The sequence below is a fragment of the Rhinoderma darwinii genome, chromosome 4 (assembly GCF_050947455.1).
Source record: "Rhinoderma darwinii isolate aRhiDar2 chromosome 4, aRhiDar2.hap1, whole genome shotgun sequence".
NCBI lineage: Eukaryota > Metazoa > Chordata > Amphibia > Anura > Rhinodermatidae > Rhinoderma > Rhinoderma darwinii.
This window is the reverse complement of record NC_134690.1, coordinates 283,416,526-283,430,770: the sequence shown is the minus strand read 5'-3', so window position 1 is coordinate 283,430,770 and position 14,245 is coordinate 283,416,526. Positions and strand designations below refer to the sequence as shown.

Sequence of the window (14,245 nt, the reverse complement as noted above, 5' to 3'; positions counted from 1 at the left end):
TACTCATTTCCTCTTTGTCAACCACAATGTCCACATGACAGTCACAAATCCCTATGCCAGCAATGATGGCACATGTCAGCCACAATGCCCTCCATGACAGTCACAATGCCATTATTAGCCTATGCAAACTAGAATGGCCTTGTTCTAACCATAATGCTGCTAATTTAAGCCACAATGCCCACATGACACCCGCTATATGCCTTATTCCATCTGGAATGCTCCAACGCCAGCCATAATGGCTCCTATTCAAGCAACAATGCCTAAATGCAAGCCATAATACTCCCATAAGAGCCACTTTGAACCCATTTTACCCACAATGTCCCTTATCCCGGCCACAATATCTCCATGACAGCCAAAATGTCCTCTATGCCAGCCAAAATGCCCTTATTTCTGCTTTTGCCAGTCATAATGCCCCATGACAGCCACAGTAACCTCATTTCTCTCAATGCCGGCCACAGGGCCCTCCATACCTGCCACAATACCCACATGACAGCAAAAATTTCCTATTGGGAAAGGGGAGATGGTGATGAATGTGTATGTTGGAATGTAAATGCAGTGAATCCATGTGCAGAACGCAAAGGCATTTACAATGCCCTGAAATATCTGTAGCCAATATATGTACTACTAGACATGTATTCTTATATACTAGGAAGGTATTACCACACCTCTGAAAGTCCAGAGCTAGAAACTAGCCTGATCATTATCAGTAATTAATAATAATATTAATTACCAGTTCTCTGATTCCTCTATTGCCGCTGACTGGAGGATTCCATATCTTGCTTCTTTTCACTTTCAAATAGACACCTAGAAAAAAAAGAGGTGTGATAATACGTTCCTGGTATATGCTATAGATGTATTGGATGAGTAAAGAGATGTTAGTGTGCCTAGTTTCTCATAAAACAAAAGTAATTTTTAAAGGGCAATTGAACCCTTTCTGGGATACCTTCTGATGAGCCAAACTAGAGATCCCACCTGAAGAATTCCTATCCAAGAATCTGCACCGTCCACCCCATCCTGACTAGAAGCCACAAGTAGCATAGAAATGTCTCTGACCACATTCCCTAATTTACTCACCAATCACATTCTCAAGAATATCTAACAAGAACAATTACTATCGAAAAAAAAAGCCTTTTGCAAACCACAAACCAAACACAACCTGACCAGGGAAATCCAACTCAAAATCATTTTATTATCAAAACTGTGTGAATTATTTCTATCACACCTACTTAACGTAATGATAATACTTTCAAGAGTAATTTTATTAACATTTATTAGCCCCACAAAAGGCTGAAAATATACTTTTACCCAAAAGTATAAGTAACCATTTCTCACTTAACTTATGCCTCCTGGAACAAAAACCCTTTTGAGTAAAGTTATTTTTTCTTCTTTGCTCTCCTGAATTAAGAAGTCACGACAGTCACAATGTTCCAATCACAGCACAATGCCCGTTTGAGAACAACAATACCTAAAAAGCTGCAGTACCTGCCACAAAGTCCTCAGTGCCAACCACCTTTCCCCATGACAACCACGATGCCTTTAATGAACCCTATGCAAGCCACAGTACCTGCTAGGCCAACCAAAATTCCCACATGACAACCAGAGTGCCCTCTATACCAGCCACAATACCCCAAAAAAAGCCACAATGCTCTTCAGGCCAGCCATAATGCCCCCATAACACCCACAAAGTACCTTATGCCATTTACTATGCCCCATGCCAGCCACCAGGTTCTTATAAGAGCCACTATGCCTTATGCCAGCCATATTTCCTCCTTTTAAGTCACAATCAACTCTCTTCCATGCAATAATCAATGCCCTTTAAGCCAGCCCCTATGCCCAAGTGGTATTGCTGCAATAAAAAGCAACAATGTGCTCACTTCCCCCTTTTCCAACTAGCACATGACAGATACAAATCCCCATGCTAGCCATGACACCTGCCAGACACAATGCCCTCATGACCCCTAATATGTCCCTTATCCCAGTTAAAATGCCCCCAATGTTAGCCACAATTTCATCCATGCCAGCCACAATGCTAACTAACCACAAAAATACCATGACAGTCAAAGTACCCCGTGGCAGACAACATGCTTATATGAAATCAGCAATATCCCATATCCAAACCAAAATGCCCCCATTACAGCTACAATGTCCCCAGTATCCTTTATACCTCTCACAATTCCCCTTATTCCAGACACATTGCCCTCAATGCCCCCCTTAGCCAACCGCAATAAAACCATGACAACCACAATGGCCTCAGTGCCCCTATGACAACTATAATGCCCTATGACAATCAAAAATGTCATCTTGCCAGCCACAGTGACTCCATGAAATTTACTAAACCCCCATCTGCAATATTCCTTATCTCCTCAAAATGCCCTCATGACATCCACAATGTTCATAATCCCAGTCACAATACCCCATGAAACTCACAATAAAGCCCACATGAGAGCCACAGTGCCCATGACAGAAACTATTGCCCTGCAATGGCCAAAATGCCCCAATGACAATTACAATGCTCTCATTGCCCATTTTACCAGCCACAATGCCCACATAAATACCTCAATGCCCTCCATGCCAGCCCTAACACCTTCATAACTATTAAAATGCCCCCATGACAGCCACACTGAATTAGAATTCCTCAAAGACAACTGCAATAAGCTTAATGATCCTCTAATCAGTCTCATTGCCCCATGAAGGCCATCATATCCTTTATACCAGCTATAGTGCGCCATGCCAGCAAAAACTCATATTTTCCAGTCACAATGCTCACCATAAGAGCCAATATGCCACCATGACACCCACAATATCTCTTATCTCAGCCACTATGTCCTTATTACAGCCACAATTAAATTCATGGCAGCCAGAATGCCCTCATCGCCACCGTTCCAAAAGGAAAGTCTCCATACCACCCGCAATGCCCCTGTGCAATCTACAATGCCAAAATGACAACAGCTATATCCATTTTCCCAGTCACAAATCCCCCATGCCAGCCACAATGTACTTTATTAAAGCAACAATGCTGTCAATGCACCTTATGCTCTCCACAATGCCTCTTTGACCAGCAAAAGCCTTTAATGCCCTTATGCCAGCCACGAATCCCCACTATAACCAAAATGCCCTCACTTCCTCCTTTGCCAGTTACAATGACCTCCATGCCAGCCAGAATGCCCTTAATTTCCTTTTAGCCAACCACAATATCCCCAAGGCAACCACAAAGCCCTCATGCCAGCCATAATTCCACATTCCAGCCACAATGCCAGATACATTGTACTTAATCCCGGAAACAATACTCCTTATGCCAGCCACATTGCCAAAACGACAACCACAAACCTCCAATGCCCGTATACCAAACATATTGCCTCCATGACAGCCAAAATGTCCTCACATCCCCTTTTGCGAGACACAATACCATCCATGCCAGTCACAACGCCCTCACTTCACCCTTGGCCAAAAACAATGACAACATGACAACCACAAAGCCCCCATGCCAGCCACAATTACACCCGATATGTCTATTATTCCAGTCAAAATGCCGCCATAACAGCCAGTAACAATGCTGCCAATGCCCCTTATGCCAACCACAAGGACACAATGACAGCTACATATAATCAATGCCCATATGACAGACAAAATGCTCTCATTTGCCTAAAAACAAAGCCCTTTATGCCAGCTACAATGTACTCATTTCCTCTTTGTCAACCACAATGTCCACATGACAGTCACAAATCCCTATGACAGCAATGATGGCACATGTCAGCCACAATGCCCTCCATGACAGTCACAATGCCATTATTAGCCTATGCAAACTAGAATGGCCTTGTTCTAACCATAATGCTGCTAATTTAAGCCACAATGCCCACATGACACCCGCTATATGCCTTATTCCATCTGGAATGCTCCAACGCCAGCCATAATGGCTCCTATTCAAGCAACAATGCCTAAATGCAAGCCATAATACTCCCATAAGAGCCACTTTAAACCCATTTTACCCACAATGTCACTTATCCCGGCCACAATATCTCCATGACAGCCAAAATGTCCTCTATGCCAGCCAAAATGCCCTCATTTCTGCTTTTGCCAGTTATAATGCCCCATGACAGCCACAGTTACCTCATTTCTCTCAATGCCGGCCACAGGGCCCTCCATACCTGCCACAATGCCCACATGACAGCAAAAATTTCCTATTGGGAAAGGGGAGATGGTGATGAATGCGTATGTTGGAATGTAAATGCAGTGAATCCATGTGCAGAACGCAAAGGCATTTACAATGCCTTGAAATATCTGTAGCCAATATATGTACTACTAGACATGTATTCTTATATACTAGGAAGGTATTACCACACCTCTGAAAGTCCAGAGCTAGAAACTAGCCTGATCATTATCAGTAATTAATAATAATATTAATTACCAGTTCTCTGATTCCTCTATTGTCGCTGACTGGAGGATTCCATATCTTGCTTCTTTTCACTTTCAAATAGACACCTAGAAAAAAAAAGAGGTGTGATAATACGTTCCTGGTATATGCTATAGATGTATTGTATGAGTAAAGAGATGTTAGTGTGCCTAGTTTCTCATAAAACAAAAGTAATTTTTAAAGGGCAATTGAACCCTTTCTGGGATACCTTCTGATGAGCCAAACTAGAGATCCCACCTGAAGAATTCCTATCCAAGAATCTGCACCGACCACCCCATCCTGACTAGAAGCCACAAGTAGCATAGAAATGTCTCTGACCACATTCACTAATTTACTTACCAATCACATTCTCAAGAATATCTAACAAGAACAATTACTATCGAAAAAAAAAACCTTTTCCAAACCACAAACCAAACACAACCTGACCAGGGAAATCCAACTCAAAATCATTTTATTATCAAAACTGTGTGAATTATTTCTATCACACCTACTTTACGTAATGATTAGAGATGAGCGAACTTATGAAAAGTTCGGTTCGGCAAATTCGCCGAATTTGGTGCAAAAGTTCGATTCGGACCGAACTAGTTCTGACCGAACCTGTAATACAAGAAAGCCCCTAAAAATCGTGTATAACACTGTTTTAAAGCCCTAGAAGCCCTGTATAACACTCTTAGGTCACCCATGAGTGTATCCAAGTACTTTTGAGCTGTCTTTAATGCAAAGTTGGTGTCAAAGTTACGCCAACATGTATGGCTCTAGGAAAACGGATGGGACACGGAGATAACTAACAGAAACCACTGCACTTGTGCATGTTGTATGCTTAATGTATTGTTAAAAAAGGTACAAAAATTAACCATTTTAGGCGGCTGATGCCTGCCAGGGTTCATACATATAAGGTGGTAAAAGAAGAAGCAATGGCTTTTGACAAGCCCTCCAAAAATTGACCCTTTTTATTGGCAGATGCCTGCCGGGGTTCTTCCATACATGGATGTAAAAGCATTAAAGCAACAAGCAATGGCTTTTGACAAGCCCTCCAAAAATTGACCCTTTTTATTGGCAGATGCCTGCCGGGGTTCTTCCATACATGGATGTAAAAGCAACAAGCAATGGCTTTTCACAAGCCCTCCAAAAATTTACCCTTTTTATTGGCAGATGCCTGCCGGGGTTCTTCCATACATGGATGTAAAAGCATTAAAGCAACAAGCAATGGCTTTTCACAAGCCCTCCAAAAATTGACCCTTTTTATTGGCAGATGCCTGCCGGGGTTCTTCCATACATGGATGTAAAAGCATTAAAGCAACAAGCAATGGCTTTTCACAAGCCCTCCAAAAATTGACCCTTTTTATTGGCAGATGCCTGCCGGGGTTCTTCCATACATGGATGTAAAAGCAACAAGCAATGGCTTTTCACAAGCCCTCCAAAAATTGACCCTTTTTATTGGCAGATGCCTGCCGGGGTTCTTCCATACATGGATGTAAAAGCATTAAAGCAACAAGCAATGGCTTTTGACAAGCCCTCCAAAAATTGACCCTTTTTATTGGCAGATGCCTGCCGGGGTTCTTCCATACATGGATGTAAAAGCAACAAGCAATGGCTTTTCACAAGCCCTCCAAAAATTGACCCTTTTTATTGGCAGATGCCTGCCGGGGTTCTTCCATACATGGATGTAAAAGCATTAAAGCAACAAGCAATGGCTTTTCACAAGCCCTCCAAAAATTGACCCTTTTTATTGGCAGATGCCTGCCGGGGTTCTTCCATACATGGATGTAAAAGCAACAAGCAATGGCTTTTCACAAGCCCTCCAAAAATTGACCCTTTTTATTGGCAGATGCCTGCCGGGGTTCTTCCATACATGGATGTAAAAGCATTAAAGCAACAAGCAATGGCTTTTCACAAGCCCTCCAAAAATTGACCCTTTTTATTGGCAGATGCCTGCCGGGGTTCTTCCATACATGGATGTAAAAGCAACAAGCAATGGCTTTTCACAAGCCCTCCAAAAATTGACCCTTTTTATTGGCAGATGCCTGCCGGGGTTCTTCCATACATGGATGTAAAAGCATTAAAGCAACAAGCAATGGCTTTTGACAAGCCCTCCAAAAATTGACCCTTTTTATTGGCAGATGCCTGCCGGGGTTCTTCCATACATGGATGTAAAAGCAACAAGCAATGGCTTTTCACAAGCCCTCCAAAAATTGACCCTTTTTATTGGCAGATGCCTGCCGGGGTTCTTCCATACATGGATGTAAAAGCATTAAAGCAACAAGCAATGGCTTTTGACAAGCCCTCCAAAAATTGACCCTTTTTATTGGCAGATGCATGCCGGGGTTCTTCCATACATGGATGTAAAAGCAACAAGCAATGGCTTTTCACAAGCCCTCCAAAAATTGACCCTTTTTATTGGCAGATGCCTTCCGGGGTTCTTCCATACATGGATGTAAAAGCATTAAAGCAACAAGCAATGGCTTTTCACAAGCCCTCCAAAAATTGACCCTTTTTATTGGCAGATGCCTGCCGGGGTTCTTCCATACATGGATGTAAAAGCAACAAGCAATGGCTTTTCACAAGCCCTCCAAAAATTGACCCTTTTTATTGGCAAGGGTGAGTAGTAGCAGCACATTAAAAGACACTGGACGACAGTCACAGGACAAAGCCCTGTGGTGGGGCAGGCCTGCTTGTAGCAGACGGGCGGCAGTGGAGGTGTATTGGTGGTAGTAGTCGAGGTAGCCAACACAGACAGCAAGGGTGCAAGCAGTAGTAGCAGTAGTAGCAGCACATTAAAAAAAGAGACTGGACAGTCACAAGAGGACATAGCCCTGTGGTGGGGCAGGCCTCAGGCCTGCTTGTAGCAGACGGCAGTGTAGGTGTATTGGTGGTAGTAGAGGTACTAGCCAACACAGACAGCAAGGGTGCAAGCAGTAGTAGCAGCACATTAAAAAAAAGAGACTGGACAGTCACAGGAGGACAAAGCCCTGTAGTGGGGCAGGCCTCAGGCCTGCTTGTAGCAGACGGCAGTGGAGGTGTATTGGTGGTAGTAGAGGTAGACTAGCCAACACAGATAGCAAGGGTGGTAGACTGGTAGTAGCAGCAGCACATTAAAAAAAGAGACTGGACGACAGTCACAGGACAAAGCCCTGTGGTGGGGTAGGCCTGCTTGTAGCAGACGGGCGGCAGTGGAGGTGTATTGGTGGTAGTAGAGGTAGCCAACACAGACAGCAAGGGTGGTAGTAGTAGTAGTAGTAGTAGCACATTAAAAAAAGAGACTGGACAGTCACAGGAGGACAAAGCCCTGTGGTGGGGCAGGCCTGCTTGTAGCAGACGGGCGGCAGTGGAGGTGTATTGGTGGTAGTAGTCGAGGTAGCCAACACAGACAGCAAGGGTGCAAGCAGTAGTAGCAGCACATTAAAAAAAGAGACTGGACAGTCAGAGGAGGACAAAGCCCTGTGGTGGGGCAGGCCTCAGGCCTGCTTGTAGCAGACGGGCGGCAGTGGAGGTGTATTGGTGGTAGTAGTCGAGGTAGCCAACACAGACAGCAAGGGTGCAAGCAGTAGTAGCAGTAGTAGCAGCACATTAAAAAAAGAGACTGGACAGTCACAGGAGGACAAAGCCCTGTGGTGGGGCAGGCCTCAGGCCTGCTTGTAGCAGACGGCAGTGTAGGTGTATTGGTGGTAGTAGAGGTAGCCAACACAGACAGCAAGGGTGCAAGCAGTAGTAGCAGTAGTAGCAGCACATTAAAAGATACTGGACGACAGTCACAGGACAAAGCCCTGTGGTGGGGCAGGCCTGCTTGTAGCAGACGGGCGGCAGTGGAGGTGTATTGGTGGTAGTAGTCGAGGTAGCCAACACAGACAGCAAGGGTGCAAGCAGTAGTAGCAGTAGTAGCAGCACATAAAAAAAAAGAGACTGGACAGTCACAGGAGGACAAAACCCTGTAGTGGGGCAGGCCTCAGGCCTGCTTGTAGCAGATGGCAGTGTAGGTGTATTGGTGGTAGTAGAGGTACTAGCCAACACAGACAGCAAGGGTGCAAGCAGTAGTAGCAGTAGTAGCAGCACATTAAAAAAAAGAGACTGGACAGTCACAGGAGGACAAAGCCCTGTAGTGGGGCAGGCCTCAGGCCTGCTTGTAGCAGACGGCAGTGGAGGTGTATTGGTGGTAGTAGAGGTTGAGGTAGCCAACACAGACAGCAAGGGTGCAAGCAGTAGTAGCAGTAGTAGCAGCACATAAAAAAAAAGAGACTGGACAGTCACAGGAGGACAAAGCCCTGTAGTGGGGCAGGCCTCAGGCCTGCTTGTAGCAGATGGCAGTGTAGGTGTATTGGTGGTAGTAGAGGTACTAGCCAACACAGACAGCAAGGGTGCAAGCAGTAGTAGCAGTAGTAGCAGCACATTAAAAAAAGAGACTGGAGAGTCACAGGACAAAGCCCTCTGGTGGGGCAGGCCTGCTTGTAGCAGACGGCACTGGGGTGGATTGGTGGTAGAAGTAGTAGCAGCTGCAGCACCAACAGCGGCACATTAAAAAAAGAGTGGACAGGACAGAATCCTGTAGTAGCAGGCGGCAGTAGCAGGCGGCAGCGGCAGCAGCAGCAGCAATGTCAGATCTAATCAGTGGCATCAGGCACAGGGGTTTTAAAATCCTCACCGATCCACGCTTGATTAATTTTCAGAAACGTGAGATTTTCCAAGCTGTTGGCGGACAATCTTGTTCGCTTAGGGGTGACGAAGCCCCCTGCTGCGCTGAATACCCTCTCTGACGCTACACTGGAGGGTGGACAAGACAGTACACCCATGGCAAACTGGGCCAGTTCTTGCCAATGATCCAATCTGCTGACCCAGAAGTCCATGGGGTCTGGGATCAGCATTTCTGACGGAGAAAGGGCACAGTCCAGGTACGAGTGAACCTGGTTGTTTAGGTGCTGCACCTGGAGATGGTGAACATCCCTTTGGTGACTAGTACTACGATGTGTGTCAGGTCGGGGTATTGGATGTAAAAATGTTGTCATCATATTTTCCAAACTGAATTGGCTGCTGCTGCTGCTGCTGCTGCCGCTGCTGCCACGGCTGCCGCCTATTGCAGAGGTAGCTCTGCCAGAGGCGGTGGAACGATGAGACAGTGGGGAGCGGAGAGTGGCCCCCCGGTCAGACATGCTTGCAGCGGGTGTTTGCCGTTTGAAAGCCGTGACAAGCTGGCTGCATAGCTTCTCTCTATAATAAGCCAATTTTGCCTCCCTCTCGGAAGGCGCAAACAACTCCCCCATTCTGGCTTTATACCGAGGGTCTAAAAGTGTGGCTATCCAGTAGTCATCTCTTTGCTTCATGCTAACAATACGACAGTCAGCACGCAAGTAACGAAGCATAAAGCTCGCCATCCTGGCCAGCGTTTCAGAGGGCCCGGTTGGTTCCATCTCCGCCCCATACTGCCATGGTTGTCCATCATCAAGGTCGTCGTCAGACTCGTCATCACCACCATCACTGTCATGTTGTGCGGCTGCCTCGTCCCCTATCCCTTCCTGTGATTCCATCTCCAAATCCAGCTCCTCTTCAGGTCCTGTTTCCTCATCCTCCTCCTCCTCCTCCTCCTCAACATCCATAGCCAGATGTGATCCTTCCTCCATCCTTTGCTGAATCATCGCTGTGAGCGTTTGCTCCATAATGAATATCAGCGGCATAACATCGTTCATTCCGCTAGCGTCACGGCTCACAAATCGTGTGGCCTCTTCAAAGGGCCTCAAAACGCGACATGCGTCTCTAACCAGCTGCCAGTGCCTGAGCTCGAAATTACACTGGCTCCAAACGCTGCCCGTCTGCTGCATCAGGAAATCATTCACGGCTTTCCGCTGTTCGTACAGACGGTCCAACATGTGCAGGGTGGAATTCCATCGTGTTGGAACGTCGCAAATCAGGCTGTGTTCTGGGAGATTGTTTTGACGCTGCAAGTCCAGGAGGGAGTGCTTAAATGCATACGAACGTCTAAAGCGAACGCAAACCCTCCTGGACATGGCCAGCACACCCTTCAAACCAACATATGACTTTAAGAAGCGTGTTATGACCAGATTGATCACATGTGCCATGCAAGGAGCGTGTGTCAGGTGACCTAGACGCAGTGCAGTCACAACGTTCTTGCCGTTATCAGAGACAACATTGCCCAGTGTGAGTTTCAGAGGAGACAGCCAGCGTGTGATTTCCTCCTTGATGCACAGCAGCAGCTCCTGCCCTGTGTGGCTTTTCTCGCCCAGGCTCAGCAGGTGTAAGACAGCGTTGTGGCGCTTCACCTTGCACCTATGAAAAGAGGAGGGAGGAGGAGTGGAAGATACGCTGTGTCCTGTCGGGGACGGGAAGACCTCCAAGGAGGAAGGCAAGGAGGAGGAGGAGGAGTAGGAGGAGAAGGATGGTAGGCGCCTGGTGTCCGGAGTTGAACTAGAAACATACAAGCGTGGAGGTGGTAATGCCTGGCATTGCTGCGGTGGTGCATCGGACTGCAAAATATTGACCCAGTGGGCCGTGAAAGACATGTACTGTCCCTGCCCATAGTTGCTGCTCCACGTGTCGACGGTGGCATGTACCCTGCTGCACACGGATAATTGCAAGGACTTGGACACCTTTTCCTCCACATGCTTGTGCAAGGCAGGGACAGCTGTTTTGGAGAAGTAATGTCGGCTAGGTATTCGCCACCTAGGCTGAGCGCACGCCATCAATTGCTTGAAGCCGGCGGAGTTGACCAGGTGGTACGGCAGCGACTGCACCACCAACAACTTAGCCAAGTGTGAATTAAGCCGCACGACAAGTGGATGACTGGGTATATATTGTTGCTTATTGGACAACGATTCCGTAATGTATAACTGACGGGACATAGGAGGAGCACTAGATGACAGTGATGATGATGATGACAACGACATGGTGGATAAGGCCTGGCTACTACTTAGATGACAGGGACTCGGAGCAGCAGCAGCAGCGGAAGAGGGGTCTTCATTAGATGTACATGATGGTGGGGCATGTTGATTGTCCCACATGGCCTTGTGATGCCGTTCCATGTGTTTACGTAGAGCAGTAGTTCCTACATTGCTGCCCTGCCCACGCCTTACTTTCTGCTTGCAGATACGGCACTGTGCCATGTTTTCCTCCTCCGGGAAGGTACAGAAAAATTGCCACACGGCAGAGTACCATAAAGAGGTAGTACCACGTCCACCACCACCACCACCACCACCACCACCACAACCACCCGAGTTTGCCCCTTGTCTGGCAGGCTTTTTTCGGGAGCCTACACCAGCATCTGTGTCGCCGTCACCGGCTCCTGAGCTGACCCTACCGCTGCAACGTTTTGCAGATTGACTTCTGCCCCTACCTCGGCTTGGCTGTTTATCACATCCAGTGCCGCCACTACTACCCTCCTCCTCTGACGCCGTCATCACCTCGTCACCTGGTTCCCACGTCCTGTCTAAAACAACATCATCATTATAGCCTTCCTCATCATCCCCGCCACTTCTGTCACTGTGTTGTGAATGTGATGTGACATCATGGCGGGCTCCATGCCCCCCCTCATTACTGCGTCTGCCACCACGGCTACCACCACCAACACCCCCACTACCGCAGCTATGCGTCTCGGTCACCGCTTCCACCTCCACCACCGCCGCAACACACTCCGTTGGCTGACTCGCGGAAAACAAATCATCATCATCACTATGTGTTCAGTATCTTCCTTCGCACCCGAGGAGATGTCTCTTAGGACTCTCAGGAAAGATGGCTTCCCACTAGGAAGGGGGAGCGAAGACATAGATGATGGAATGGAAACGCTAGAAATACCTATATTACTACTGTCACCGTGCCAAGGAACTGTAGAGGATCTGGAATCCAACGAAACCTGGCTTGAAGCCAGATCGTCAGAGTCTTCCTGCTGAGATGACCGTGAGCCAGCCAACCAGTCCACAATGGCCGTATTGTCTAAAGTAACCCGCCCACCGGAGGAGATGGACAAGTCTGGCTTGCTGATACTACTACGAGCAGGCACACGGCAGCTGCTACTAGTGGAACTGGGCACATGTCTTGTGCCACAAATGCTGCTACTGGGTCTGGCACCAACAGATCCAACATTTGGACTGGAAGAGGAGACGGCATGGGTGTTTTTTCCTCTACCCCGTCCTTTCACAACCTTTTTTTTCCCAGACATTTCAGAGCCCCTTCTAAAAGTGTATTCACACACTGACACTGGCTTGGCAAATGGCAATGACTGAGAATTTCAATCAGCCTCTCTGCAGTGCACTCAGGGAATGCTGGGCGTTGTAGTACTACTAGGCTGCCTGTATGGCAAGTTGGATTGTTATTCCTGTTAATAACGGCCAGGGATGAGCCCCTTTTAAAAGCGTATTCACACACGGACACTGGCTTGGCAAATGGCAATGAATGAGAATTTCAATCAGCCTCGCGGCAGTGCACTCAGGGAATGCTGGGCCTTGTAGTACTTCTAGGCTGCCTGTATGGCAAGTTGGATTGTTATTCCTGTTAATAACGGCCAGGGATGAGCCCCTTTTAAAAGCGTATTCACACACGGACACTGGCTTGGCAAATGGCAATGAATGAGAATTTCAATCAGCCTCGCTGCAGTGCACTCAGGCAATGCTGGGCCTTGTAGTACTACTAGGCTGCCTGTATGGCAAGTTGGATTGTTATTCCTGTTAATAACGGCCAGGGATGAGCCCCTTTTAAAAGCGTATTCACACACGGACACTGGCTTGGCAAATGGCAATGAATGGGAATTTCAATCAGCCTCGCTGCAGTGCACTCAGGGAATGCTGGGCCTTGTAGTACTACTAGGCTGCCTGTATGGCAAGTTGGATTGTTATTCCTGTTAATAACGGCCAGGGATGAGCCCCTTTTAAAAGCGTATTCACACACGGACACTGGCTTGGCAAATGGCAATGAATGAGAATTTCAATCAGCCTCGCGGCAGTGCACTCAGGGAATGCTGGGCCTTGTAGTACTTCTAGGCTGCCTGTATGGCAAGTTGGATTGTTATTCCTGTTAATAACGGCCAGGGATGAGCCCCTTTTAAAAGCGTATTCACACACGGACACTGGCTTGGCAAATGGCAATGAATGAGAATTTCAATCAGCCTCGCTGCAGTGCAGTCAGGGAATGCTGGGCCTTGTAGTACTACTACTACCACTACTACAAAGGCTGCCTGTATTGCAAGTTGGATGCAATGGGGATGAGCCCCTTCTAAAAGCGTATTCACACACGGACACTGGCTTGGCAAATGGCAATGAATGAGAATTTCAATCAGCCTCGCTGCAGTGCACTCAGGGAATGCTGGGCGTTGTAGTACTTCTAGGCTGCCTGTATGGCAAGTTGGATTGTTATTCCAGGGATGAGCCCCTTTTAAAAGCGTATTCACACACGGACACTGGCTTGGCAAATGGCAATGAATGAGAATTTCAATCAGCCTCGCTGCAGTGCACTCAGGGAATGCTGGGCCTTGTAGTACTACTACTACCACTACTACAAAAGCTGCCTGTATTGCAAGTTGGATGCAATGGGGATGAGCCCCTTATAAAAGCGTATTCACACACTGGCTGAGTAGTGAGTAGTGGATGAGCCCCTTCGATTTCTGAATTCCTGCCGTTTAGATTCCTAAAGCTTTCCCTTACTGCACAGAGATGCTATCCCTACAGCTCCTGTCTGTAAAATGGCCGCTGAGCTCCGTGCATAGATTTTTATTGCAGGCTTGAGCCCGCCCCTATGCTGCCTCCCGATTGGCTGGGAGAGCCGTTTGCAAGGCATTATGGGGTAGCCTGATGTCAGGTGATCTTCTGTAATCCTCCATTTTAGATGTAACATGTGGCAGGC

General features: G+C 47.3%; 1 long non-coding RNA gene across 2 annotated transcripts in view; it reads right to left on the bottom strand.

Annotated features, from left to right (window-relative positions):
- Positions 1–486: 486 nt before the first annotated feature.
- The window catches only part of LOC142761139 (uncharacterized), a 39,380-nt gene continuing 25,621 nt past the window's right edge, over positions 487–14,245 (bottom strand). The window contains exon 7 of one of the 2 annotated variants that reach the window (XR_012883518.1): positions 487–804. This is a non-coding gene — a long non-coding RNA (uncharacterized LOC142761139). Of the gene's footprint in view, positions 805–4,421; positions 4,480–14,245 lie in introns of those variants that run through there. The other variant, XR_012883517.1, reaches the window with a different exon arrangement.